At 39.8% G+C, this 26,100-nt stretch overlaps 1 long non-coding RNA gene across 1 annotated transcript in view; it reads right to left on the bottom strand.

Annotated features, from left to right (window-relative positions):
* Nucleotides 1–3,395: 3,395 nt before the first annotated feature.
* The window catches only part of LOC115031750 (uncharacterized), a 90,530-nt gene continuing 67,825 nt past the window's right edge, over nt 3,396–26,100 (bottom strand). The window contains exon 4 of the long non-coding RNA XR_003837412.2: nt 3,396–3,461. This is a non-coding gene — a long non-coding RNA (uncharacterized LOC115031750). The remainder of the gene's footprint in view (nt 3,462–26,100) is intronic.

Here is a 26,100-nt window from a genome sequence, read left to right as displayed (position 1 = left end):
ATTTCTTTTCTGATCCAGTCTATTTGGAGTTCTGTAGGCTTCTTGTATGTTCATGGGCATCTCTTTCTTTAGATTTGGGAAGTTTTCTTCTATAATTTTGTTGAAGATGTTTGCTGGTCCTTTGAGTTGAAAATCTTCATTCTCATCCACTCCTATTATCCGTAGGTTTGGTCTTCTCATTATGTCCTGTATTTCTTGGATGTTTTGAGTTAGGATCTTTTTGCATTTTCCATTTTCCTTGATTGTTGTGCCGATGTTCTCTATGGAATCTTCTGCACCTGAGATTCTCTCTTCCATCTCTTGTATTCTGTTGCTGATGCTTGCATCTATGGTTCCAGATTTCTTTCCTAGGGTTTCTATCTCCAGTGTTGCCTCATTTTGGGTTTTCTTTATTGTGTCTACTTCCCTTTTTAGGTCTAGTATGGTTTTGTTCATTTCCATCATCTGTTTGGATGTGTTTTCCTGTTTTTCTGTAAGGACTTCTACCTGTTTGATTATGTTATCATGTTTTTCTTTAAGGATTTGTAACTCTTTAGCAGTGTTCTCCTGCAATTCTTTAAGGGATTTTTGTGCTTTCTCTTTATTGTCTTCTTCCTTTTTAGCAGTGTTCTCCTGCATTTCTTTAAGTGTGTTATTAACGTCCTTCTTGAAGTCCTCTATCATCATCAGGAGATATGCTTTTAAATCCGTGTCTAGCTTTTCCGGTGTGTTGGGGTGCCCTGGACTGGGTGAAGTGGGGGTGCTGGGTTCTGATGATGGTGACTGGTCTTGGTTTCTGTTAGTAAGATTATTACGTTTACCTTTCGCCATCTGGTAATCTCTGGGGTTAGTTGTTATCGTTGTCACTATTTAAAGATTGGAGCAGAAGCTGTGTTCCACTCACCAGCAGTCCCAAAATCCTGCGGCGGGGGTCGTGGGTAGCTGGCGGGTGTCAGGCAACCCTGCGCTCCCGCTACCCTGGCGCTGATCCGGCCGGGTGAGGCCTGTGGCCCTACTCAGGCTGGTTTCTGCTTCCCTAACTAATGCAGTCTCAGGTCCCGCGCAATTGGATTGGAGCAGAAGCTGTGCTCCCCTCACCAGAAGTCTTAAGATCCTGTGGCGGGTGTTGTGGGCAGTTGGCGAGTGTCAGCAGACCCTGCGCCCCAGCTGCTCAGGTGCTTTTCTGACCGGAAGAGGCTTGTGGCCCTGTGTGGGCCGGATTTCTCTCTCCCCAACCAGAGCAGTCTCAGGTCCCGCGTGATTGGACTGGAGCAGAAGCTGTGTTCCACTCACCAGCAGTCCCAAAATCCTGCGGCGGGGGTCGTGGGTAGCTGGCGGGTGTCAGGCAACCCTGCGCTCCCGCTACCCTGGCGCTGATCCGGCCGGGTGAGGCCTGTGGCCCTACTCAGGCCGGTTTCTGCTTCCCTAACTAATGCAGTCTCAGGTCCCGCGCAATTGGATTGGAGCAGAAGCTGTGCTCCCCTCACCAGAAGTCTTAAGATCCTGTGGCGGGTGTTGTGGGCAGTTGGCGAGTGTCAGCAGACCCTGCGCCCCAGCTGCTCAGGTGCTTTTCTGACCGGAAGAGGCTTGTGGCCCTGTGTGGGCCGGATTTCTCTCTCCCCAACCAGAGCAGTCTCAGGTCCCGCGTGATTGGACTGGAGCAGAAGCTGTGTTCCACTCACCAGCAGTCCCAAAATCCTGCGGCGGGGGTCGTGGGTAGCTGGCGGGTGTCAGGCAACCCTGCGCTCCCGCTACCCTGGCGCTGATCCGGCCGGGTGAGGCCTGTGGCCCTACTCAGGCCGGTTTCTGCTTCCCTAACTAATGCAGTCTCAGGTCCCGCGCAATTGGATTGGAGCAGAAGCTGTGTTCCACTCACCAGCAGTCCCAAAATCCTGCGGCGGGGGTCGTGGGTAGCTGGCGGGTGTCAGGCAACCCTGCGCTCCCGCTACCCCGGCGCTGATCCAGCCGGATGAGGCCTGTGGTCCTACTCAGGCCGGTTTCTCTTCTTAGGTTTCTTATGGTCTGTGAATTGAATCTTGGGTATTCTGAACTTTTGGACTAATATTCACTCATCAGTGAATACATACTGTGTTTGTTCCTTTGTTACTGACTCACTTCACTCAGGATGATATTCTTAAGTTCCATCCATTTGCCTACGAATTTCATGAAGTCTTTTTTTGTTTGTTTGTTTGTTTGTTTTTTTGAGACAGTGTTTCTCTTTATAGCCCTGCCTGTCATGGAGCTCACTTTGTAGACCAGGCTGGCCTCGAACTCAGAAATCCATCCTGCCTCTGTCTCCCAAGTGCTGGGACTAGAGGAGTGTGTCACCATGCCCGGCTTTTTTTTGAAGTCATTTTTTTTTTTAATGGCTGAGTAGTACTCCATTGTGTAAATGTACCACATTTTCTATATCCATTCCTCTGTTGTTGGAAGATTAAGATTTTTAAGGTGCAAAAATTACTTAAATAAGGTTGTGGAGTCCTCTAGCTACAAAACAAATAGCTAAATCATAAATAAGTAGAATCTTTTATATATTGCTTCACTTAGCTTACTTAACGTCATGTCCTTTATAGAATGGGTTCAAATTCCCATCTCTCTCCTTTGCTAAGTGCTTCTATTTTCCTCACTCCAGGCTGCTTGCTGGATGTATCTGGACTTCACTGTTTATTTCGAAAATGCTTTCTATCTCTGAAATTCTATAAGTACCACCCAGAAGCTGTGTGACACTAAAGCCTGAGTCCCAGTCCCTCAGATAAAGCTCAGCTCCATCTGCCTATTTCAATCCTGGAGAAGTTGCATTTAGGTTTCAATACCCAGACTCCTGCTTCAGAGGATTCATTGGCCCCTTCTCTTGTTACTTCCCTGGCAAGCACACACACACACACACACACACACACACACACACACACACACACACACTGTTCTTCTTCGATCCTCAGTGGATGCTTCTCTGCTCACCACTCATGATTTTCCTGGAATTCATACTTCTTAGGATCTAAACTGTTGGTCTCGGTTGCCTTTTCCTGGCCTAATTCCACTAGCTCTTGTCTATCTCTCCTTGGATGATTTGGGGAGCCATCTTTGACCTGCAGGATTCTATGCTAACAGAACTGTCTCTTAGATGGTTTTAGTTTGTTTATTACTCTGCTTTTCATTGATGTCCAAATAAAATATCAATTCTTAGCTTATCATATCAGTAACAGTGCAACGTTCTCAGGTCCTTTTGCTTTTCTTGGCCTTTCTCTGACAGCTTCTGGGACTTCTATCTAGACAGCTCCTACACATTAAGATATACTTCTCAACCTCTAATTCCCAGGAATGCCTTCAGTTCTGAATATGCCCCTTACTTTGGTATCTGAGTATGCCTTCTTATGTTGGTACATGGGTGGTGTACTGGCTGGTTTTGTGTGTCAACTTACCACAAGGTGGAGTTATCACAGAGAAAGAAGCCTCCCTTGAGAAAACGCCTCCATGAGATCCAGCTGTAAAACATTTTCTTAATTAGTGATCACGGGTGGGAGGGCCCATTGTGGGTGCTACTATCCCTGGGCTGGTAGTCTTGAGTTCTATAAGAAAGCAGACTGAGCAATCCAGGGGAAGCAAGCCAGTAAGTAACATCCCTCCATGGCCTCTGCATCAGCTCCTGCTTTCTGACATACTTGAGTTCCAGTCCTGACTTCCTTTGGTGAACAACAGTGTGGAGGTGTAAGCTGAATAAACCCTTTCCTCCCCAACTTGTTTCTTGGTCGTGATGTTTTGTGCAGGAATAGAAACCCTGACTAAGATTGGTGGTATGAAGCTCCTGCAAACTCACTTTCTTCCATCTCACCTAGTGATACATATTCTATTTCTTATGGACACTTCTTCTTTTCTACATAAGAAATGCTTCCTTCCGTGCTCTATTTCTGTTTCCCATCTCAGTGTACAGCTGCTCACACAACAAACAGAATGCTATTGTCAGTGATCAAAAGGACAATAGCAAGTTATAAATGATGGAGCTTTGAAAGTACACTAAAAGCTTACAACTTTAATCACCAGGAAAAATACAAGCATGACTTGCAAAGAACATGGGAAAAGAACATTCCTTTACACACACCTCTCTCGTCTACTCAATGTGAGTTCCTTTGTAGCCTTAAAGTCACTGAGACTATAGACTATCCTAGTCCACTTCTGGAGTTATAGAAAAATGCATCAGACTGAGTACTTGATAATTAAATATTGTTTCTCTCAGTCTGGTGACCAAGAAGTGTAAGAGGAAGGCATTATCAAATGCTTCCTGGTGAAGGGTTTATGTATCATTCCACTGCTATATCTTCACCCTGGCAGAAGGTGGGAAAACAAAGGGTCCTGTAACCTCATCCACAGAAGCACTAACCCATTCCCCAGTATGCTCAGCACTAGTGACTTAAGTCTTCCTGCACCTATGTTCTCATTGGGGTGCAGAAACCCGGCACATGGATTTTGAAGGGTGACACATATTCACAGGGAAGAATGAAGACTCTTTCCTCCTTGTCATGTGTCACTTCAGTGAGACAAATTTAAATGTGTGCTTTCTGCTGGATTGTGGTATTTGTCACCCTACAAGGCTTCCAATCATTTACTCTTTCCCTCTATGCACATAAAAATGAACGAAGACACTGTTTGTAAAGACAAAGCAGGTTTTTTTGCTCTGAATTCTTTTCATTTATTTGATTGCCTTTTGAGATTTGGATTTGATGTACACGATGCCTTCTTATAAGTAAATGAATACAGTAATAAAACATTTTAATAAATCCAATACACACACACACACACATATTTGTTTTAAACTACAACTCTTGATAGTGGTTGCCAACAAACCCAGCTTTAGTAGATGAAAGGATTTTTAAAGCTGAACTCTGTATTGATCAGCATTTTTACTTAGTATTCCTCTCAAATTTTATGTTTCCTAAGAACTTAAAGCCATTCATCATGTTCTGTGCATTAACCCCCTAAGAAAAAAATAATGTAACTGAACTGTATTTTCCAAAGTGTGAAACTGAGACATAAGAGAAGTACATTACTACCATTAGCTACTGAATCTGCCTGAAGACAGCTATTTGAATATATTTTTCTATTAAGATCATCATGTGATGTACCCAACAGGTGGGAGCCACTATATTTCATGCTTCGTATTTTTTCTTTAAAATAAAAAGAATCAATAAATATGCACCAGGTATAACTTGTATTGTTATCTGTATTTAAATAAATCATATATATCCATATGCATATATATATAAACTCCAGGGAAGCTCAGGACATAGCTTGGTGGTAAGGGCAAGGATTTTATTTCCAATATTACTAAGGAAGGAAGAAAGGGAGGGAGGGAGGGAGGAGAAGGGAAGGAGAGGAAGGGAGAAAAGAAAGGTACCTAGGAGAAACTGTGTCAAATGACCTACTTAGCACTGTAGACTTGGAGAAATGTATGTATTAAGGTCAAAGTGATCTGGGTGGTGGTGGATCGATCACGTCTGGTAAAATAAACCTGGTCAATAGCCCATGGCTCTAGAGATAATAAGCCCTAATAGAAAAGGCACTGTTGCTACTTTAATAATGGACGTGGTGTACCCATCAAATTTCATTCTAAATGACTGTTTATGAAATAGATTAGTGATGCTGCCAGCTTAGATCAAGAAAGTTTCTTTCTGCACTGATCATTGTTGCCTGTAGAAACTCAAGATTAGTCAAACCACTGTGAATAACATCTCTTGAATGCCTCACTCAAAATAGGTCATTTCAGTCATCTCCTCCAAGGACCAGAGGACCCTGACAAAGAAATAACAGAAAGAATATACTGGCCAGAGGGAGAAGAATGATGTATGTTGACTTCTACTCATGATAGTGTTGAAATACTCCTGAACTAACTAACAGTAGCTGTGATTACCTCCATAAGATCTGCTCACTGACATTGTCACAGAAGGGGGAAGAGTCTCATGAAGTCCTACTTTCCCCTGAGAATACATGTGCAGTTCATACTGGATGGGGAAAATGTTTATAGGGATGTAGTCACTGACAAATTATCCATAGTCCTGTAAACTTACCCATGATTTTGTAAGTGGCACTGATAAAACTCACTGTGTCATGCAGACATGAAGGGGGTCTAAGAGAGGAGAATGGGCTTAGTGGAACTATGGGGGATGCATTAGCAAAATCCTACCTCTGTCTCCTCCCATCAAAGATGTCAATATACTACAATGCTTTGTGCTCTGAATCTATGGCCTACACCTCCAGGTTTAAATATTGGGTATGTTTCAACATCTGTGTTTAATAGGGAATTACTGTATCGATCCCTGCCTTTTTTTTTACTCCTGAAATATGAATTTTTATATTGAATGTCCATTTACATTATAATAGGATTATTATGTAAGTGGGGATATTAATCAGTTTAAGCAAATTAATGTGTACACTTACCAAGTATAAATGTCTCCAAGAAATATTAGCAACTATAACTGCTTATTTATTTTCTTCTATAGTAACCAAAACACCTTTGCTTTTATGTTACAGAAGGCACTCATAATTATTCATCTATTGATTATTCTGTTTTTCTAGTAAGAAGGGTACAGTAATAGTTTTATTTTTTAGAGAGTGGTAACTCTCCAAATAATACTATTATTTATTTATTTTTCAAACAACATGGAAAAATTTAAAAAAGGACTGATGATGGCTTAGCTCAGTGGCTAATATGCATAAGGCTCTAAATCTGCTCTGCTATGTCATGGAGATGATGGAGATTGGTGATGATGATGATGATGACGATGACAGCGACAATGATGATGAAGAATTCCACTTTCTAAGAGAAAACCACAGCAATTTCCTGACACTCCCTCTAGGCACCTGTCTCTTTACTCATGTGTGGACATTTGTGTTGTTATAAATGTGATCATATTCAATATCTACTTTTTTTACAAGCACTAATTGGACTACAGGGAACATGTTAGAATGGGAGGGAAATAGATTATTCAAGAGCTGTTTAGGAATAAGAAGCACAACAGGATGAACTGCAAATGGGAGATGGGGAGTTAGGAACAGAATTTTGCTTTTTATATGGCAGAGCCAGTTAGAATGGTTTTGACTTCGGAGAACAGTATCATTCTTAACTAAACTAATTTTGTTTGTTGGTTGGTTTGTTTGAGACAAACTTTCTCTGTATATCCCTGGCTGCCCTGGTACTCCCTATGTAGACCAGGATGGCCTTGAACTCACAGAGACCTGCCTGCCTCTCCCTCCTGAGTGCAGGGAATAAAGGTGTTCACCTCCACCTCCTGGCATGCATTCTTTGTCCATTTGTTAGTATTACTGTCTGTACTAATTTCCATGCCATGCATGATTTCTCAGTGCATCATCTTTTCTCTCTTAAAAATATTCATTTTTTGTCTGTCTGCATATATGTTGTGGACCATGCATGTCCCTGATGTCCAAGGAGGCTGGGAGAGGAAGTCAGAGTTACAGACTAGTAACCCATCATGTGGGTGCTGAGAACCAAACCCAGTGCCTCTGCAACAGCACCAAATACCCTTAACTGCTGGACCATCTCTCTAGCTCCATCCTATGTAATATAGTTAACTAACGACAAATATTTAAGTTGGGCAGCTTCGTTTTATTCTCCATGATTTTCAGCATAGCAAAAGTGAGCATTCTTATGATGGCATTTGGTTTCCCAGCTACTCAACTTTCTAGTTAGGATAAATTTCAGAAAAGAAAATCATTTCGCTAAAAGGTATCACAGCATACATTGTGATGAATGTTGACAAGTTTTCCTACATAAAAGCTGGATTAATTTAGCCTTATACCAACAGAACAAGAAAGTGTACCCTAATCAATGTCTTGTCCCCTTGCCAGTCCTGGATAACACTGATCTTTCAAAAACATTTTAAAATGCTCATTTAAAAATAGAATCATTAATGATGACTTTGGAAGAAAATGAAATGGCCTATGGCATCGCACAGCTAGATTAGAGATGCTAAGAAGAAATTCAGTTTGCCTATTGATACAGTATTAAGAATCATCCTTCAACAGTAAAATAAGAAATGCAAATCCTTCACTGGGCATTTCTTAGATTATAGACCTACATCAGAAGCTAGGCAGAAATAGCTTAGACCTGGCCCAAGTCGAATGTTTGTTGTGGTCAACTCTTAAATTTTGCCAGTCAGAGACCCCATTGCTTCCTTGCTGTTTGCATTAAAATCTCTTTTAGGAAATAGATTTTCTCAGTGGCTTTGCCCTCACCTTTCTCTTGTCCTGTGTGATATCACTTTGGTTAGATGATTCCTCAGAGCCAGACACTGCACCTTTAATTCAGTTACAGACCTCTGGTGAAGAAATATTTGAAGTTGATGCCAGTGACTGTCAAGACCATGTTAGAAGATATGGGAATGCAGAAAAACGAAAATGGTGCCCTAGTTCCTCTACAATGGGCTAAGGTGGTAATATTTAAAAGGGCACCTCATATGTAGATACTGGTAATGAATTAAAACAAGCACACAATATTCATTCTTAGGGCCAAGAATTCATGAGAACTTACCAAAGAACACTTTATAAACATAATCTGTCCACAAACTACACAGATGTGAAGGATTGCTTCAGGCTGCAATCAACACAGTCACTGGTCTGAGCAAAGGGAAACCCTTGAAATGACCCTCAGGATCATAGCTATGAAAATGACCTTACTAAGTAAGAGGAAACTCGCATGTGTGATGGGCACACAGAAGTGAATTTCTGCTCCTGGGACAATAACCATGGTAATACACTGCCTTGATCTCTAGGTAACTGTTATTAAAAAAAAAAAAAAAGTAGACAGTTGCACAGATAGTCCATTGTGTTGGTCTAACATCAGCTGGTTTTTGTTTGTTTGTTTTTTAAATTAAACATTTTTTTTTCTTTACACTTCAAATGTTATCCCCTTTCCCGGTTTTCCCTTTGGAAACTCCATATCCCAGGACCCTCCCCTGCTTCTATGATGGTGCTCCCCAACTTACCTACCTACTCTTGCTTCCTCACCCTGACATTCCCCTACACTGGGGCATCAAGTCTTCACAGGACCAAGGGCCTTTCTCCTATTGATGCCCGGCAAGGCTATCCTCTGCTACATATGCAGCTGGAGCCATGGGTCCCTCCATGTGTACTCTTTGGTGGTTTAGTCTCTGGGAGATCTGGAAGATCTGTTTGGTTGATATTGTTCTTCCTATGGAGCTGCAAACCCCTTTGGCTCCTGCAGTCCTTTTTCTAACTCCTCCATTGAGGACACCATGCTTACTCCAATGTTTGGCTATGAGCATCTGCCTCTGTATTTGTAAGACTCTGGCAGAGCCTCTCAGCAGACAGCTAGATCAGCCTCCTGTCAGCAAGCCCTTCTTGGCATCTACAATAGTATCTGGGTTTGGTGTCTGTATATGTGATGGATCCCCAGGTGCAGCAGTCTCTTCAGTTCTAAACAAGTGTAGGCCTAGGGTGCATCCAAAAGCCAAAGTTGAGTTTTCTCCAGGAGGAGCAGTGGCTTGGTTACTGTTACTTGTGTCTGTCTACACCTCCTCCTAGAAATAAAACTGAGTCATAAGTTCTCTATAATAAAGTAGCATTGGGGCTCTTCTTCCTTTGTGTAAAAAGATTTCTGGGTAGCTTCCTGTTAACTTTAGTGAACTTTAGAAATTTGTCATTGAAAATGTTTCAAAAACTTTATGGAATAGAATTCACAAAACATTATCTTTATGAATTGAAACCTGGGGAGGGGAGATCCTAGTATAAGTAAGCATTCTTCGTGAGATTATTAGGGTACCTTCCTACCCCCTAGTGTCAAGCAAAATCACTGGAGGTGATCAGTTTGTGTGTAGCAGGGTCACAGAGCAGGACTTAATAATTCATTATGATGATCAATAGTCTCAGATGTTGGCAGATTGAATGGCACAGGCTGTCATCATGATGCTCCAGATGCCAAAAATGGTCCTCCATCCTGACAGCTTTCCACATTAAAGAGTCCTGTCCTTTTTAGGTATATTCCTCACTGGGTATAGAAATTTACTTAGAGTGGAAGACCTCAGAGCACTTGTATAGACTAGGGTTGTATCCTGGTCCAGGTAGAGTTGGGAGGACCATGGTTCTCACAAGATCACAGAATTCTTTGAGGACCAATCCATCTGGTTTCCTCACTATGTTCCTATCAAAACCTTTTCTAAAAGTGAGGAGTGATCTAGAGATGAAGTGCAGAGGAAGGGAAGTTAGTGGTAATTTCTTTTGCTTCATGTTGCTTGCTTTGCTAGGCATGTAACTCTTAATAATTTAGCTCATGAGACTCTATTACCTTTCCATTCTTGCTCTTTCATGCTCTTTTTATGGTATTTTTATTATTCTCAGACAGCTTTTTTTTTAAAGAAAAATTAAAAGATTTATACAACTTAAAAGTTTACTAAGGGTTCAATTTGCAAAACACATGAAACTCAAGAAGAAGGAAGACCGAAGTGTGAATACTTTGTTCCTTCTTAGAATGGGGAACAAAATACCCATGGAAGGAGTTACAGAGACAAAGTTCAGACCAGAGACTGAAGGAATGACCATCCAGAGACTGCCCCACTTGGGGATCTATCCCATAAACAACCACCAAACCTAGACACTAGGCAGATGCCAACAAGAGCCTGCTGACAGGAACCTGATATACCTGTCTCTTGTGAGGCTCTGCCAGTGCCTGGGAAATACAGAACTGGATGCTCCATTGGATGGAGCTCAGGTTCCCTGATGGAGGAGTTGGAGAAGGTACTGAAGGAGCTGAGGGAAAGTACCCAGGGAACAGAAGGGGCCTGAAGCCCCATAGGAGGAACATCAATATGAACTAACCAGTCCCCCAGAGCTCTTTGGAACTATACCACCAATGAAAGAAAACACATGGTAGAACTTGTGGCTCTAGCTATATATGTAACAGAGAATGGCCTAGTTGGTCATCAATGGGAGGAGAGACCCTTAGTCCTATGAAGGCTCTATGCCCCAGTATAGGGGACTGCCAGGACCAGGAATGGGAGTGGGTGAGTTGGGGTGCAGGGGTGTAGGGGATTTTTGGAGGGGAAACTATGAAAGGGGATAACATTTGAAATGTAAATAAAGAAAATATCTAATAAAAAATAATGCAATAACATCAGAAAAGAGATTGGTAACAGTATTGCCAAATTCAGTTTGGATTTAAAAGATAAATAATCTCATACAAGATTTCCTTGTCATATCAGACACTATGGTACTTTTAGTATCTTTTAGTCTATTTGGTATTCACCATAACCTCATTAGAGGCTAAGTAGCCTGCATGATTATGTTTCAGCTGTAACATAAAGGTAATACCTCTATGTCCTGTGTAAAACACATATCATAAGTTTTTCTTTGTTGTTAAAATATTTAAAGATTGAAAAAGAAAATATCTAAAAAATAAAAAAATAGAAAATGAAAGAAAACCAAAAAAAAAAAAAAGTTTACTCAGAATAATAGGTTGAATAATTGGTAAGTGGTCACTTTTTTTTTTTCAGAAAACAAATATCAGGTAACATGAACAATTCTGGCACATTCTTCTTATACAAGAAATGTTTCTACCAAATCATAAAACTTAATAAACGGGTCTCATCAGTCCCCAGATACTGGGATCAAACAAGATTCAGGGAAGTTTAATTTCCTGATTAATTAAAACTTCCGAATGTTTAATGGCAATTCTCTTCAGAGAAAATAGTCCTAGTAGCTGTACATGTGTCTTACAGAAAGTAAATACCACGTACAGAAGAGATTGGACTATTTTAAAATTGGTTGGAGATCATTTGTACATGTTGGATTCTCCATTTGGGACATTTTTATGATGAAGAGGAGAACCATGTATTTTGGGCATTAGGGCTCTGATTAATCCTCGCAACATCAATCCTGTCAATATCATTTCCCCCTCAGAGAAGTGGAAGTATAAACATCCTATCAGCGGGCATTTATGACCAGGTTCCAACTAAGGACACCTAGCTGTCATTCACCAGGTTCTTTTTTAATCATCATTCACAAGATCTGCTGTGAATGTGGAAGTAGTTCTGGGGAGATGATTTCATGATGAAGAAAAGGCCAAGATAGGTACCAAGGGGTTAGACACAAGTGTTGCTGGAGCTCTCTGTCCAGCCAGTGTGGCTGAATTGGCAAGTTCCAGGTTCTGTGAAGTGCTCTTTGTCAAAAAATGAGGTAGACAGACATAGAAGAAGACACCTAGTGCTGACCCCTGGTCTCTAGATTTACAAGTGTATATGAAAACACACATGCCCCCGTATATGAATACATGTATAGGCATGTATCATACACATGTATATAAGGGTACATCGTATGCATGTGTAAACATTCAAAACATTTACAAAAATGACATCAGTGATATTTGCTAAGATAGATGAAGTTCTATTGTAATTACAAGGGTTTTCTGGCTCACGTCTCTTAGTGAGTAACTTTCTACTTGGCTCTGAGCATGAATCCCACTTTAGAGCAGTGGTTCTCAACCTGTGTCTCGTGCCACCTTTAGGAGTGGAACAACCCTTTCATAGGAACACCTAAGACCATCAGGAAACACAAGTACTTATGATTCATAACAGTAGAAAGCTTACCTTTATGAAGTAGAAATGAAAACATTTTATGACTGTAGGTTACTCCAACTGTGTCATAAGGTTGCAGCATTAGGAAGGTTGAACACCACTGCTCTAGAGACTCCAAGCAAAAGGAAGCCCTTTTCTCTCACTTGTGCTTGATTCTACACAGGATATCATTAGAAAGGAAAGGTGCTTCTGCTACGCTTCACCCAATGTAAGATTACTTTGGAACCATCCTGTGATATATTGAGTCCCATAATGAAAACAGTTATAGGAATTATGAAAAGGTGTAGCCCCTGTCAAAGGTATCCAAAGGTCTGGAAGCTATACACCAACGCTCCAAAGACTACAGAGAAATAATTGAATTCCATGGAAATTACATTAGAAATCATATCAGCTCATTTATATTCCTAATACATTAGAGAGAAAAAACCCCACCTTATTACAATTCAGTCGCAGGGAGATGTTCTATAATGATACTTAATGGGGAAGTAAGCCAGTAAGTAACATCCCTCCATGGCCTCTGCATTAGCTCCTGCTTCCTGACCTGCTTGAGTTCCAGTCCTGACTTCCTTTAGTGATAAACAGCAATGTGAAAGTACAAGCTGAATAAACCCTTTCCTCCACCACATCAAATGATGGTTAATGATCACTTACCATCAGTTAACTGCCTTTCTGCATCTCCAGAGCTCTCCCAGTATAGTAGACTTATAAGAATTGAAGATTGGCATATCTTCTGGGATGAACACAGACTCATGCCTGGTACTGCTCTTTTTTATATATGAATTGATTATTAATAACATGATGATGCTATGATGATGTATGTATCTATGTGCATGTGTAAAAATTTAGTTGATTTTGCTTATGTGTAACCCCTTAGGTTCTTTTAAACCAAGTTGGCTACATAGGTTCCTCTGAGTACATAAGGATTCCATAAAAAGGCTGCTGAACCCCAGTAAAAATAGATGGGCTGAGTAACCTTGCTCTCCTACTGCTTATGTGCCCATAGAGGAGAAAAGAGATGGCAGAATAACACAGCCATACAATGAGAGCCAAGGTGGTCCAGTTCACTCAAGTCAAATTCTGCCTTCAAAACAAATACAAGGCTTCTGTGCATCAAAACTCAGCAATAAGCTTAGAAATTATAATTAATTTTAAAAAGCTAACACAGGATGCAATGGAGATAGAAAAGATCCAATGTACCTACATCATAATTTTCTGTTTCCCTCACAAGCTCATTTGAAGCATAGTGTACTTGCTCACGGGGCATACGTAAGCTTGGCATTAGTGGGTAATGGGAATCAGACCTAAATTTAGAAATAAACAGTTATATTTATGAATGAAACCCACCATCAGTATCAATGCATGAAATCCCCAGGGGCCTTGCACTACAGCTTTCTCCACACAGTAGCAAGAGGGTGACTTGTCAGGTAAGACAGGCTGCCATCTCTGTTGAAGCAGCTGTGAATTGCAGAGAATCTGGGTGAATCTGGTTCTCAGTGATGAAATCAGAACCTTGCTGCCCAGAGTTGTATTCAGATGTGCAGCTCTCCAACCCTGCCGCCAAAGCACACACAGTTGTGACATGTGCACACTTATGCATACACTCTTTTTTTGACTCTTCATAAGTACACCATTTTTTTTTTGCTGCTATTCCAATGCAGGACTTTTGCTAGCTGTGAAATAAAAGCCTTTGTTTTTTTGTTTGTTTGTTTGTTTTGTTGTTGTTGTTTTTTTGTTTTTTTTTTTTACCCCAATTGGACCTAATTTTGCCCCTCCCTGACTCTCTCCCTTTATGCCTGCCATTCCCTCCCCCTTCTTCCTCTTTTTCAGTTCTCTCCTCTTCCTTCCTCTTTTGCATATATTATTATTCACAGTGACCATGCTTTGCTTTCTGCCTGAAGAATTTTCTAGTAGATCCTGCTCTGCGTATGGCCTTGTGCTTTTTTCACTCTTGCAGTTTCCAGATGCCTCTGTGTGATAAAAAGCTACCTGTCTCCACTGCTGATTGTCCTGTTATGGTTGTCTTACTCCCCAGAAGCCTCCAACCAAGCTCATCAATCCAGCTGTTTCCCCTATTTCAGAACCCTACACATCAAACTGGCCCTCCATGAGCGGAAATCAACACGAAACAGAAAAAGCACACGGTGTCAGGTGCAAGGTGGGAAATCACTGCATGATCCAGTCTAGACTTAAAGCCATCACCATCAACAAATACAAGTGATTACTGATTCTACAGAGGCTAAACTGCTATCCATGTACATGTGGACATACATATGTATCTGGAAATGATTGTGTGTATGTGGGAATGGATGTGAATGTGTTGGAATGGACATGTGTGTAGGAACAGGTGTGTATCTCTGTGTTTACTTTCAGTGTGCATGACATGTTGACTTTTGAAAGTAGTGAATGCAACCATCACACTGAATGGAAGGCCTGGAGGGTTTAAGCTCGAGGCAGTGACCAGGCTCAATCAAGTATTTGCTCTAACCACTCATATATCACCAGCTTGCTCTTGAGTTGACACCACAGCAGCCCCATTGAGGGGAAAATACTTGTCTGGGATTTGACATAGAACTCAGTTATTCTAATGAATTCACTTTCGGGGTGGGGGTACTAAGAGTTTGAAATATGGGTGAAATCCAGTGATGTACTAGAGAATAGCAGCATCAGGTGCTACAAAGCGAACCCACATCCACGGGGCTGATGATCACACAAAGAACCGACATTTCCTGTACACCTGCATCACGGCTGTTAAAGTAAACTATGCAAATACAGAAGAACCTAATAGCAAGGGATTTACTGCCCTCCTTTATCTCCTCCCCCATAAGTTGATTGTATGCTCTATTGTTGGTACTAAAATCCAGAGATATTAGCCAAGACATAACTCCTTTTGAAGGCAAAGTTCTTTCTCTCCAGAAAAAAAAGAAGGCATAGCAGTGTGTGTTCTAGACATAGAGCATCTATTCTGTGATCTACATGGTAGGGACAGTAGCGAGTTAGTTTAAGTCATGTGGCTTCCATCATGGCCACCACAATGATTTTAAGCGACCCTGAGAAGGGTCATTTGACATACAGGTTGAGAACTGCTGGTTTGGGGACTCTGCTTGCATAGGCATTGAGCTGACGTGAGCTCTATTTCATATTTACTACCTAAGACAGGTGGATCTCTGTGAATTTGAGGTCAGCCTAGTCTACAAAGTTACAAGATAGTCAGGGCTTTTATACAGAGAAATCTTGTCTCAAAAAAAAAAGAAGAAAGAAAGAAAGAAAGAAAGAAAGAAAGAAAGAAAGAAAGAAAGAAAGAAAGAAAGAAAGAAGGAAGGAAGAGATAGCTTTAAGTAAACATTTAAACTAACATCCACATTCCATCAGTTACCTATACTGTATTTAAATATTAATATTTAATATTTTAATATACATCAACCAGAATTGCCCTATTCTGGGATGGGAAACAATGAAACAGCAGGACATATGCACATACAAGTCACCGCCCTGACCTCTGACGATAGTCAGGAGAACAGACATGACACTGTGAGGAGCTGGTGAAACAGAGCCACTAAGGCATCTATTCTCTATCATTTCAAAACCAACCTGGTGTCAGGCAGAATGAGACTCCCAGGGCTTTAGTGCAGGGAAATGGTAAGTCTCTTCACATTACAGTTTGTTTTCCTGCAGTGCAAGCAGAAACCTAATCACTGGTTTGATCCCCTGCCCAGGAGACTGATGGAGGAAGACAGCCACTTTCAGGGATGGCAACAGAGTCCAAAGGCATCACGCGGAGCCGGAGATTACTAGCAAGACTCCAGTAAGGGGAACGACACTGCACCAATCTTTCAGCACTCAGTAAACCAGGCATGGAAACTAAGTGGCCATTCTTTTCTTTCAAACAGGAAAAGTTATGAATTGTATTAGTTGGAGCTGTAAACGATGTTTTATTATTCACTTTGCAGCACAACTTGTGCAGACACACATGCGTCTCCATGGGATAAATAAAAGCTTATGCTGGTCTCTGGCAGGAAGAGGCCAGTAAGGTTTTTGGTAGTTGGGAGTTTTCTTTTTTTAATTATTATTATTATTATCTTTAATCTTTTTTTTTTTAAACAGGGCCAGATGACTTTAGTGCAGAGTCCTACCAGACCTTCAAACATTTGGAATGCAAATAAATAAGTTACTAAAAACTAGTTTTAAAATGATGTTTGAAATCCAGATTTTTGTAATACGTTTCAGGAGATTCAAATGGAAATCCTATCATTACATTTGTTTAATAAAACATAAAACGTTAAAAAAAAAGATTTTCAAAAGTGTTATTCAGGTACTCATTAAAATATCATAAATAGTTTGGACCTGTGGATTGATATTTAAATCTGTGCGCATAATATAGCATACGAAACAAAAGCAAATATATGTCTTTTTAACATTCATTTTTATTGTTTGTGTGTATGTGTGACTGTGCACACAGACACACAGTGCCCAAGGAGGTCAGAAGAAATCATCAGCTGGAGTTAGGGGCTGTTGTGAGCCACATTGTTGGCTATGGGACCTTATCGTAAGTTCTTCGGAATATCAGTGATTGCTCTTAAACAATGAGCCATCTATCTAGCTCCAAAAGATCATCCAAAGCGTTTTTCCCTCCTCAAACTTACAGAATAGACCAAGCTACGCTTGGATTCATAATAATCCTCCCACCTCTGCCTTCTGAGTTGTAGGATTATAAGCATGCACCTCCATGCCTGGCTTCAAGCAAACATCCCATCTTTCAAATAACACATCTAAAGATATAGGCCGGTAGGTGATTTTCAAAAGACTTTTTAGAAACTGATTTTCTGAGCAAAAGTTATCTCTTTGCAGACACTAAAGCAAGAGCATAAAGTTTGTAATTCTCTAGGGCATGAATACGTTTCACAGTACTGGGGATTGAACCCCTATGTGAGGCAATCATTCTACCTCTGAGCGACTTACCAGTCTCAAGAAACCTTAATGAGGAACATTAAGTATCACGAGGAATTGCGTATGATATGTTGCCAGACACTCCGTTCTATGGCTACCACCTTTGTTTCTCTGTACTCCAAAAGGAATTAGAAAACAGAAATCGGTAAAAGAAAATGGATTTATTTATAGTTTGACTAAACTAGGGAAAGAAAGAAACTAATTTGTCTCTTTTATGCCGGTGGCAGCTTTACAATTTATGGGAACCCATGAGAGAAAGGCCAGGGATATATGTAGATTTATTTTTGAGACCATTTAATAGGCCCTTTCCGGAGGGAAAGTGACTCGGCCCCAGGTTGCCCACTTTGTGTACCTTCTCAGCAAGGTTGTCTCCTTTCTCAATGTGGAGTGTATTTTATATTTTTACAAATTATACTTTCACATAGGCATATTGAAAAAGTCCACTGTGGGCCTGAGAAAAATGGGATAGATACTCCACCTCAAAGAGCTCTCACTTTTGAAATAGAAAGGAGGCTCTAGGGTTTTATGGGATGGTGGATGGATGATCCCCAACTGTTTTGGGACTGGAAGAGTTCTTGTCCCTGGGTCCATTCCTTTGAGCATTAGAGAGTAGAAATATTTGTATAGTTTCTCTGGGGGTCACTTCCAAGTCCTTGTTCCCGCTTGTCTATTAAACATGCTAACACTGCAGACAATAAGACAGAAGTAGTCTGATAAAAAAAGGGACAGGAAGCATTTGTTGGGACTTGGGCTTAAATGAGAACTCTCCTGGAGAACACTCACAAGTTCCATCCTCATCACAGTGATTGCACATTGTTTTGTTCCACTTGTGCACAGCCTTGACATTTCAGTCTGTGGGCTATGGTCAAACTGACAACCTGGAGCTGTTGTGGGACCCTGCCTGGTTGGACTGCTACATATAAACAAGAAAAGAAGCAAGGAGAACAAGAGGGAAGAGGAGAAAGAACACTTAATGGGGATACTGATATTTGCCCTTCCTCTTCTCTCAAACAAGTAGACTGGGCTTTCTTCACACTATTAAAATCCTCTTTTGTATAATTGTATCCTCCAGTCTCATAAGATTCCTAGTAGACAAGAGATATATTTTAAGGATTTGACAAACTGAAGAAATTTTCAATCGTCATATAAGGCTTCTTTTGGGAAAGGAACTACATTTAAATCCCACACTTAGAGATGAGCAAGGGAATTAAAATAGGATTTGAATAAATACTGACTGTCCTGCAGCAGCTTATAGAGAGAAGCATAAGCCATTTTCTGGGATCCAAGTAGAGATAAGCCAACCAGAACCAAAGAGATGATAATGCCTGTTCTTATTGTGACAGTAAGAGAAGCCTCACCTATACCTAGAATCCAGACTGGAGTTGCAGCTCTGGACAATGAACTATGCATGGGAGAATCAGGCTATTAAATACTAGCATTCCAGGACATTTTATACATACACACAGGGACAGTAGCCATTCCATGACTTGATTGGTAAACAAGTATCTTAAGAGGCAATCCTCATATTAGGTCATCATTACTTGACAACCAGCTGGTAGAGGAATTTCCTTCAATTTATATGTTGTTTGTTTGTTTGCTTTGTTTTTATCTCAGAGCTTTCACTGCTGAGATAATACACTGACTCAAAGCAACTTGTGGCTGAAAAGGTTGATTTCATTTTGTACTTTCAGGTTTATAATTGAGGGAAGTTAGGACAGGAACCAGATGCTGGACCCTCTGACATTAATCGCTAATTAATAAAATACCCAGGCTTGCCTACAGAGCAATATTATGGAAGTGTTTTCTTAATTGTGTTTCTCTCCTCTCAGATAACCTTAGCTTGTATCAGGTTGATAGCAAAAACAAACAAACAATCAAAACAAAACAAATGAACAAACAAAAACCAATAAAAAACAAACAAAACAAAACCAAAAACCAAACAGTCCAACCAGGACAGTTTATTCATTTTTATTTTATGTATATGGATATTTGCCTACATGTAAATCTATGGGCCACTTATATGCCCGATGTCCACAGAGACCATAAAAGGCATCGGATCTCCTAACACTGAAATCACAGAAGGTTATACACTCTCATGTTGATGCTGGGAATTGAACCCAGGTCTTTTGGAAGAGCAGCCAGTACTCCTAAATGCTGACCCATCTCTCTGACACCATGACTCAATTAAAAAAAAAGAATATATTTATAGTTTCTCAACATAATAAAATAGAATTTTAACACATGCTTTTAAAATATGTAATCATTCTGTAATACCTGTAAATGTATATATAAAGTAAATTGTCACTATCAATTAATTTTTAGTCTTTGGTTTTGGTCAAGTATTGATAATACACAGATATAATGTAAAGTCCAATTCTTCAATGTGAATTGTGGTAAATAAGCAATATTGTTCTCTGGAATAAGGCACTGTACCTCCCAAGGTGCTATGCAAGACTGAAAAAACAAACAAACAAAAACAAAACAAAACAAGCAAACAAAAACCCTAATCATTAGATGTACTCAATGTGTACTCTCCTGGGGAGAGTCATATCTGCTATATCCACTCCAGTAGTGACACTCATGACAGGCCAAAAGCCTGGATGCAGTCCTGAGGCAAATAGTTTCATAGAAACGTAGTCTCCTGGAACTGTGGCATCCCATGGCACATAGGCTCCAATTTTGTCCTTGCGAATGGATCTGTGTGCTTCCTTCCAGTATTGTTTTGTTATAGGTGCCTCCAAGCAATGACTTGCCAAATCAACTTTGCTTCCCGACCTTCACCAATGCCCCAGGAAGTCCTTGAGCCGACCCTGGGCTTGGAATTCAGTAAGAATGTTGCCTATTCAGTGACATTCAGAATTGCCTCTAGTATTGTAAGAGAGATAGTGAAAGAAATCAGGCTTTACTATCTATACATAGAGTTAGAAATCTCAGGGCAAGCTTAGCAAAGTAAGTTTAGAATTCTTATTATAGTTATGTATGGCAGATTATATTACTTATTAGTAGAAAGTCCCCCCACACTATCACTTAGAATAAAAGCCAAGTTGCTCCCATATACAGGAATTTACAATGGTTTAGGAAGTAGATCAGGCTATGGTTTTAGAGTTTTGCATTATTCATGAGAAGGTTAGCTACAGCAGAACTCCCTAATTAGAACCATGACTTGGGTGTGAAAGCCCTTGCCCTGGGAGTGTAAAGACCTCACACTTGGCTTCTAAGACTATAGCTGACCTTAGATAGGGCTGACTTTGTCTCAGTTGTTTTATTGCTGAGTTCCTGCCAGTCTTTGTGTTTGCTTTCCTCTGTTTTGTGTAAGAGCCATTAAGCATCCGGTAACCTCATGGAACCTTGCCGATATGTCACCTAACTTCCCTTTTTTCTTCTGTATAAAAAGGTTGATGAGCGATTTGATGAATTACATTCAGATACAGCACACTCCCTTGTGTCGAGTCTGTTTGTCACTCTGTTATCACCGACTCTATGCCTATCTGTCTGAGAACCTGATTTCCACAGATTGAGGGGAGCCGACTAGGCCTGGTGCGTGGAACATGTCCCTACACAGTGCTATTTTGTGTGATTATTTATGCTTGCTATCTTCTGTGGTCATTTTCAGGAAGCATAATAAACCCATGCCAGCCTTAGGGTCATTGTGTTAACTCTTTGCCTTCTCCTTGCATTTCCAACACCAACCTCACCTCTGAGTTTACACAGGTGGTTGTTTTTTTTTTTTTTTTTTCTTGTCATTGAGATCTTATTTTTAATATTACCACATTCCTGAATATATAATCTATAATGATTATCTAATTATTGTCAGGTCTCATCAACCCATTATATATGTACACACACACACATATATCAAGGCAGGGTTTCCCCCCGTATCTCCCTGACTGTTCTAGAGCTTGCTCTGTAGGGCAGGCTATCTTCAAACTCAGAGATCCATCTGCTTCTACTTCCCTAGTGCTGATATTAAAGCTCAGCAAACCATTTTAATTCCATGAAAAAACACTCATCAATATCTGTGTCTTTAATATTTCCATTTAATCTCTCATGGATCTGGATTTCTAGCAATCACATTCTCTTCACATGTCTGCTCCTTTAACAGCACTTGGAACCACTCAATGTTCCTTTCATACATGGAGAGCTAATGATGGTTTGGTAGATAAATAGATGAAAGACATCAGTCTGGAATGTCAGGAGTGGGGCAAGGATCAGGAAGAGCAACAGGGGTCATCAAAATAATTGGTATCTTTTATCATTATTATTATTATTATTATTATTATTATTATTTGGCATCATTTGATTGAGTAACAGTCACAAAGGGTATTCTGCAATCTGGAGCCATATGGAAGGACTTATTTTGAGGATAACAACTTCAATTTATTTTTATCTATTTCTAAGATTTTTAAACCACTTTCCAATAAACATAATTTGTAAGTCTCCTATTTAACAAGTAGTTATATTTAAAATTAAATTATGCTATATGATGAAGGTGTAGATTTGACTTTGTGATCTTATTAAGTTAGCTGACTTGGAGCTTTAGTGTCTTTTGTGCATGCTCACCACATAAAGCCTGCAATTTGGTCTGTGAATAGAGCAGAAAAGAATTTTTGTTTAATAGATAAGTCTTAAGCAGCAAAATATACAATAAAGACATGATTGCTCACATTTGGCTAGAGCTCTTAATGAAGTATGAATTATTTTTACTTCATTTACAAATTGTGAAATTGCCAAAAATACATTCATTAACTAAAATCTATCTTTACAGAAATGCACATAAAAATATTCACTTGAATGTTTATACTCATAAAATGTCAAAGTTCATTCTTTAGTTGCTTTTGAATAGTCCGTAAACAGATCTAAGCATCAATGGGTATCCATACAGAGAAGCAAGGACTGTTCTGTATGAAGACAGGAGCTATGTTTCCTTGGCCTGTGCCCTGTACAAAAAACAACTCAAAATGGTTCAAAGACCTAAATATATGACCTGAAATTATGAGGTTACTAGATGCACACAGGAAAAGTACTCCAAACTATTGGTGCTGGCAATGACTTTCAGTGTGCATGAGAATGTGTGTGTGTGTGTGTGTGTGTGTGTGTGTGTGTGTGTGTGTATCTGTGAGTATGCATATGCATGCATTAAGAGGTCTGAATATAACTTGCCAGGAATTGGTTCTTTCCTTACAACATGTGGGTCCTAGCACCTTTACCTGGTGAGCCATATTGCAAGGGGAATATTTAAAAATAAGACCTCATCCAAGCACCAGCAACAGAAGCAAAAGAAGACAAATGTGACTATAACAAACTAGAGAGCATCTGCACAACAAAGGAAACAACATGGAAATAACCAAAAGCATGGAGGAAAATATCTTTTATTCTCCCATCTGACAAAGGGTTAAGGCCCAGAATATGTGATGAATTCAGAAATACCAAACACCATGTATCAAAAATCAAGTAAAATAAGTGATCTGAATAGAAAATTTTTAATTAATAACAGCTGTATTCTTTGAAATTATAACATAGTTTCATCATTTCCTTTCCTCCTTTCTTCACCCCTCCAACCCCCACTCCCATGTACACTCTAAGTCTCCTTCAAATTCATGGCCTTTTTGTCTTTGATGGTTGTGTGTGTGTTTCTAAATATATAAATGCAAGCTATTCAGCCCATATATTGATACTTATATAATTTCAGCATTGACTATTACATATTCAATAGCCAATTGGTGGGCACTTGCCTGAGAAAGACTATTTCTTCTGCTCCCATTGTTCCTTATTTGGATGTGGTTCTTTGCCTAGGGTTGAAGCCACAAGAAGATGGCCAGCATAGTATTTGGGATGTAGAAGCAGAAAGAACAGGAACTTAAAGCCAGTCTCAGCCATGTGGTAAGATCAAGGTCACCTGGGCTATGTGAGACCCTCTCTGAAAAACAAATGAAAGGCCCAAACCAAGAAAGCAAACAATTTAAGGCCATATTGCTTTTGAGTCAGAATATTACTAAAAAGGCAATAAATAATACATGCTAGAGAAGATGTGGAGAATAAGCAGTCTGTGTACCTCTGTCATGGGAATTAGTACAGCCATTATGGAAAGCAATGCAAAGACCTCTCAAAAAACCCTAAAACTAAATCTACCATATGATTCAGTGATTCTGTTCTGGGAATACAGCCAAAGGAAATGAAGTCACCATATCAAAGAGACAATAGCAGGCCTATTCATTACAACCAGGGTATGGAGTCAGCTTATCAACAGATACATGGACAAAGACAGTGTGGCCAGTATATACAGTGGAGTATTACTCACCCATAAATCAAAAATGAAATTCCATCATTTGTAGCAAAATGTACAGGACTAGAAGATATTCTATTAACTGAAATAAGCTTGTCACAAAAAAGTAGGACAAATATTGCATTTTCATTCTTATGTGTGGAAAGCAAACAAAAACAAAATAGCCAAACAAAACAACAGTAATAATAATAATAATAATAATAATAATAGTCATAGTAGTGTTAGTAGTGTTAGTAGTGGTAGTAGTAGTAGTAGTAGTAGTAGTAGTAGTAGTAATGATAAATCCCCAAAGCTAACTTGAAGGTAGAATAGTGGGGCAGGGTAGGGAGATGGACAGTAGGCAGTTAACCATGGGTAACAGAGACAGAGAGCAGACAATTGACAATAGGTACCAAATACAGAAGAAAGGATTACATTGTAGTATTTGTCTACACAGTCTAGAATTCATCAAAACCTATTATGGATTTTATGAAGGACTGAGAGAAGAACCAGGAGGCTCCAAATGGAACAGAGTCGTGAAGCCATCAGTTGAAGATAGTTGTGAAGCCATCAGTTATCCCGGTTCACTTAGTATAAATGGTTAACATGTAAACATATAATGCACTTCATGATATAGGACACTATAGTCTCTAAACCTCAACACATTTTACATCAAACTTTATTAAATCCCCAGGGTGATCATGTTAATATATTTCTGCCAAATAGAAAAGAACCTTACACAAGTCTGTTTTGAAGGCTTTCAAATTTTTCCAACAAATTTTTAATAATTATGATTAAATTGTGATAAAATACAAACAAAACCACTACTGTTTAATTAGAAAATTTCTACCCTACTCTTGTACTGCCTTGGGGGAAACCTTTTAATGGCTTTCTGTCTTAATTTCTTAATCAAGAAAACATACTAACATAGTAAACATCTAATTTTCAAGCCAACGGGAGACAATATAATAATGTAAAGTCCTTGGGTTTTTCATAAATCTACTTCTCTATAGAACATTAGTAATGAGATACATGACAAAATAAAATGTATCTCCACAATTCTATCATGAACATCAATTACTATCTGTTGAGGAATAAAATGCAACACTTAGGTATCCAAACTAATGGTCCTTGAGTCCCGTCTCAGCTTATATGAGTTGAGCAACAACTGTTCCTGTTATGGCCTTCTTCCTTACAGCATGCTAGATAGCTCCAGTGACATACAACGAGAATAATGACTTTGAAATTGGCCATGGAATTATTTATACCACAGAATTTGAAAAGCAGTAGAATTCAGGGCCTTCCGCACCCCTACTCCTTCCTTATATCTACACACCCCTTAAACAGCTGGTTGTAAAAGTAACCCAACCACTGATTCCAAACCACAGATGCTCAGACCAAAAAAAAAGATCTTTACATTCCAGAGACCCCCTGGGGAAGAGATGTTGAAATGAAACATCAGTCAGATCTGAATTTGACAGATGTTCTGGGATGGAATCCAGTTAGTGAAACCACACACCATCAATGGAAGTCCCTAGTTCACATGGTCTTTTCATGGTTAAGGAGAGGGAGAGAGAAAGACAGAGAATGACAGAGAGGGAGGGAGGGAAGAGGGAAAGAAGAAAGAAGGGGGGAAAAAGATCCACTTCTCTAAAATCGTCTTTCTATTTCTCATTTATATACCCTGGAGTCTGACAGCGTTACGAGCCTGTAAAACTCCTTTAGCTGTAAGATGGATGATTAACCTGCACTGCCGTTAATTAAAATAAAAGATAGTTGGAAGTGAAAACAGGAAACAAATTCTCTATTTGGAAGAGCACTGGTGCATGGATTTGAATATTCCACTCCATAAAGAGAGCCTATTGTGCTAATAGCAAAACAGTTGACACTACATTATCTCTGACGTGTCTTTCCATCCATTCACCCACAAACACCATAATTTATTACAAAGAGCCTCTCCCGCACACTCCTTAACCAGAGAACTCGGACAGGATTTAGTGAGTGAGAAACAAAAGGCAAATGTAAATATTTATGACTTTTTGAAAAGTACAGCATCACTCAAGTACAGAGCCAGAGTAAATCTGTCAATTCCTGTTTGGTCTGACTCTTGCCGGGGCCAGAGAATAGTCTTTTCTCTGCATTTGCTGAGATATTTTATGCAAAAGTAGGCGGTTCCTATGTCTTCTTTCCTACTGTGGTGCTATGACTATAACTCCAGAAGCAGACAAACCTTGGGCTGTGGTAAATATTATTTTAGTTCTGTGCTTGGGTAATATTAGAAGGATAGGCGCTCTATTGGAAACATTTTCTTCCCCCTCA

The sequence above is a fragment of the Mus caroli genome, unplaced genomic scaffold, assembly GCF_978045245.1.
Source record: "Mus caroli unplaced genomic scaffold, Mus_caroli_1 scaffold_10, whole genome shotgun sequence".
NCBI classification, from domain to species: Eukaryota; Metazoa; Chordata; class Mammalia; order Rodentia; family Muridae; genus Mus; species Mus caroli.
Note: the sequence above shows the minus strand (reverse complement) of the source record. Positions and strands in the feature narration are given on the sequence as shown.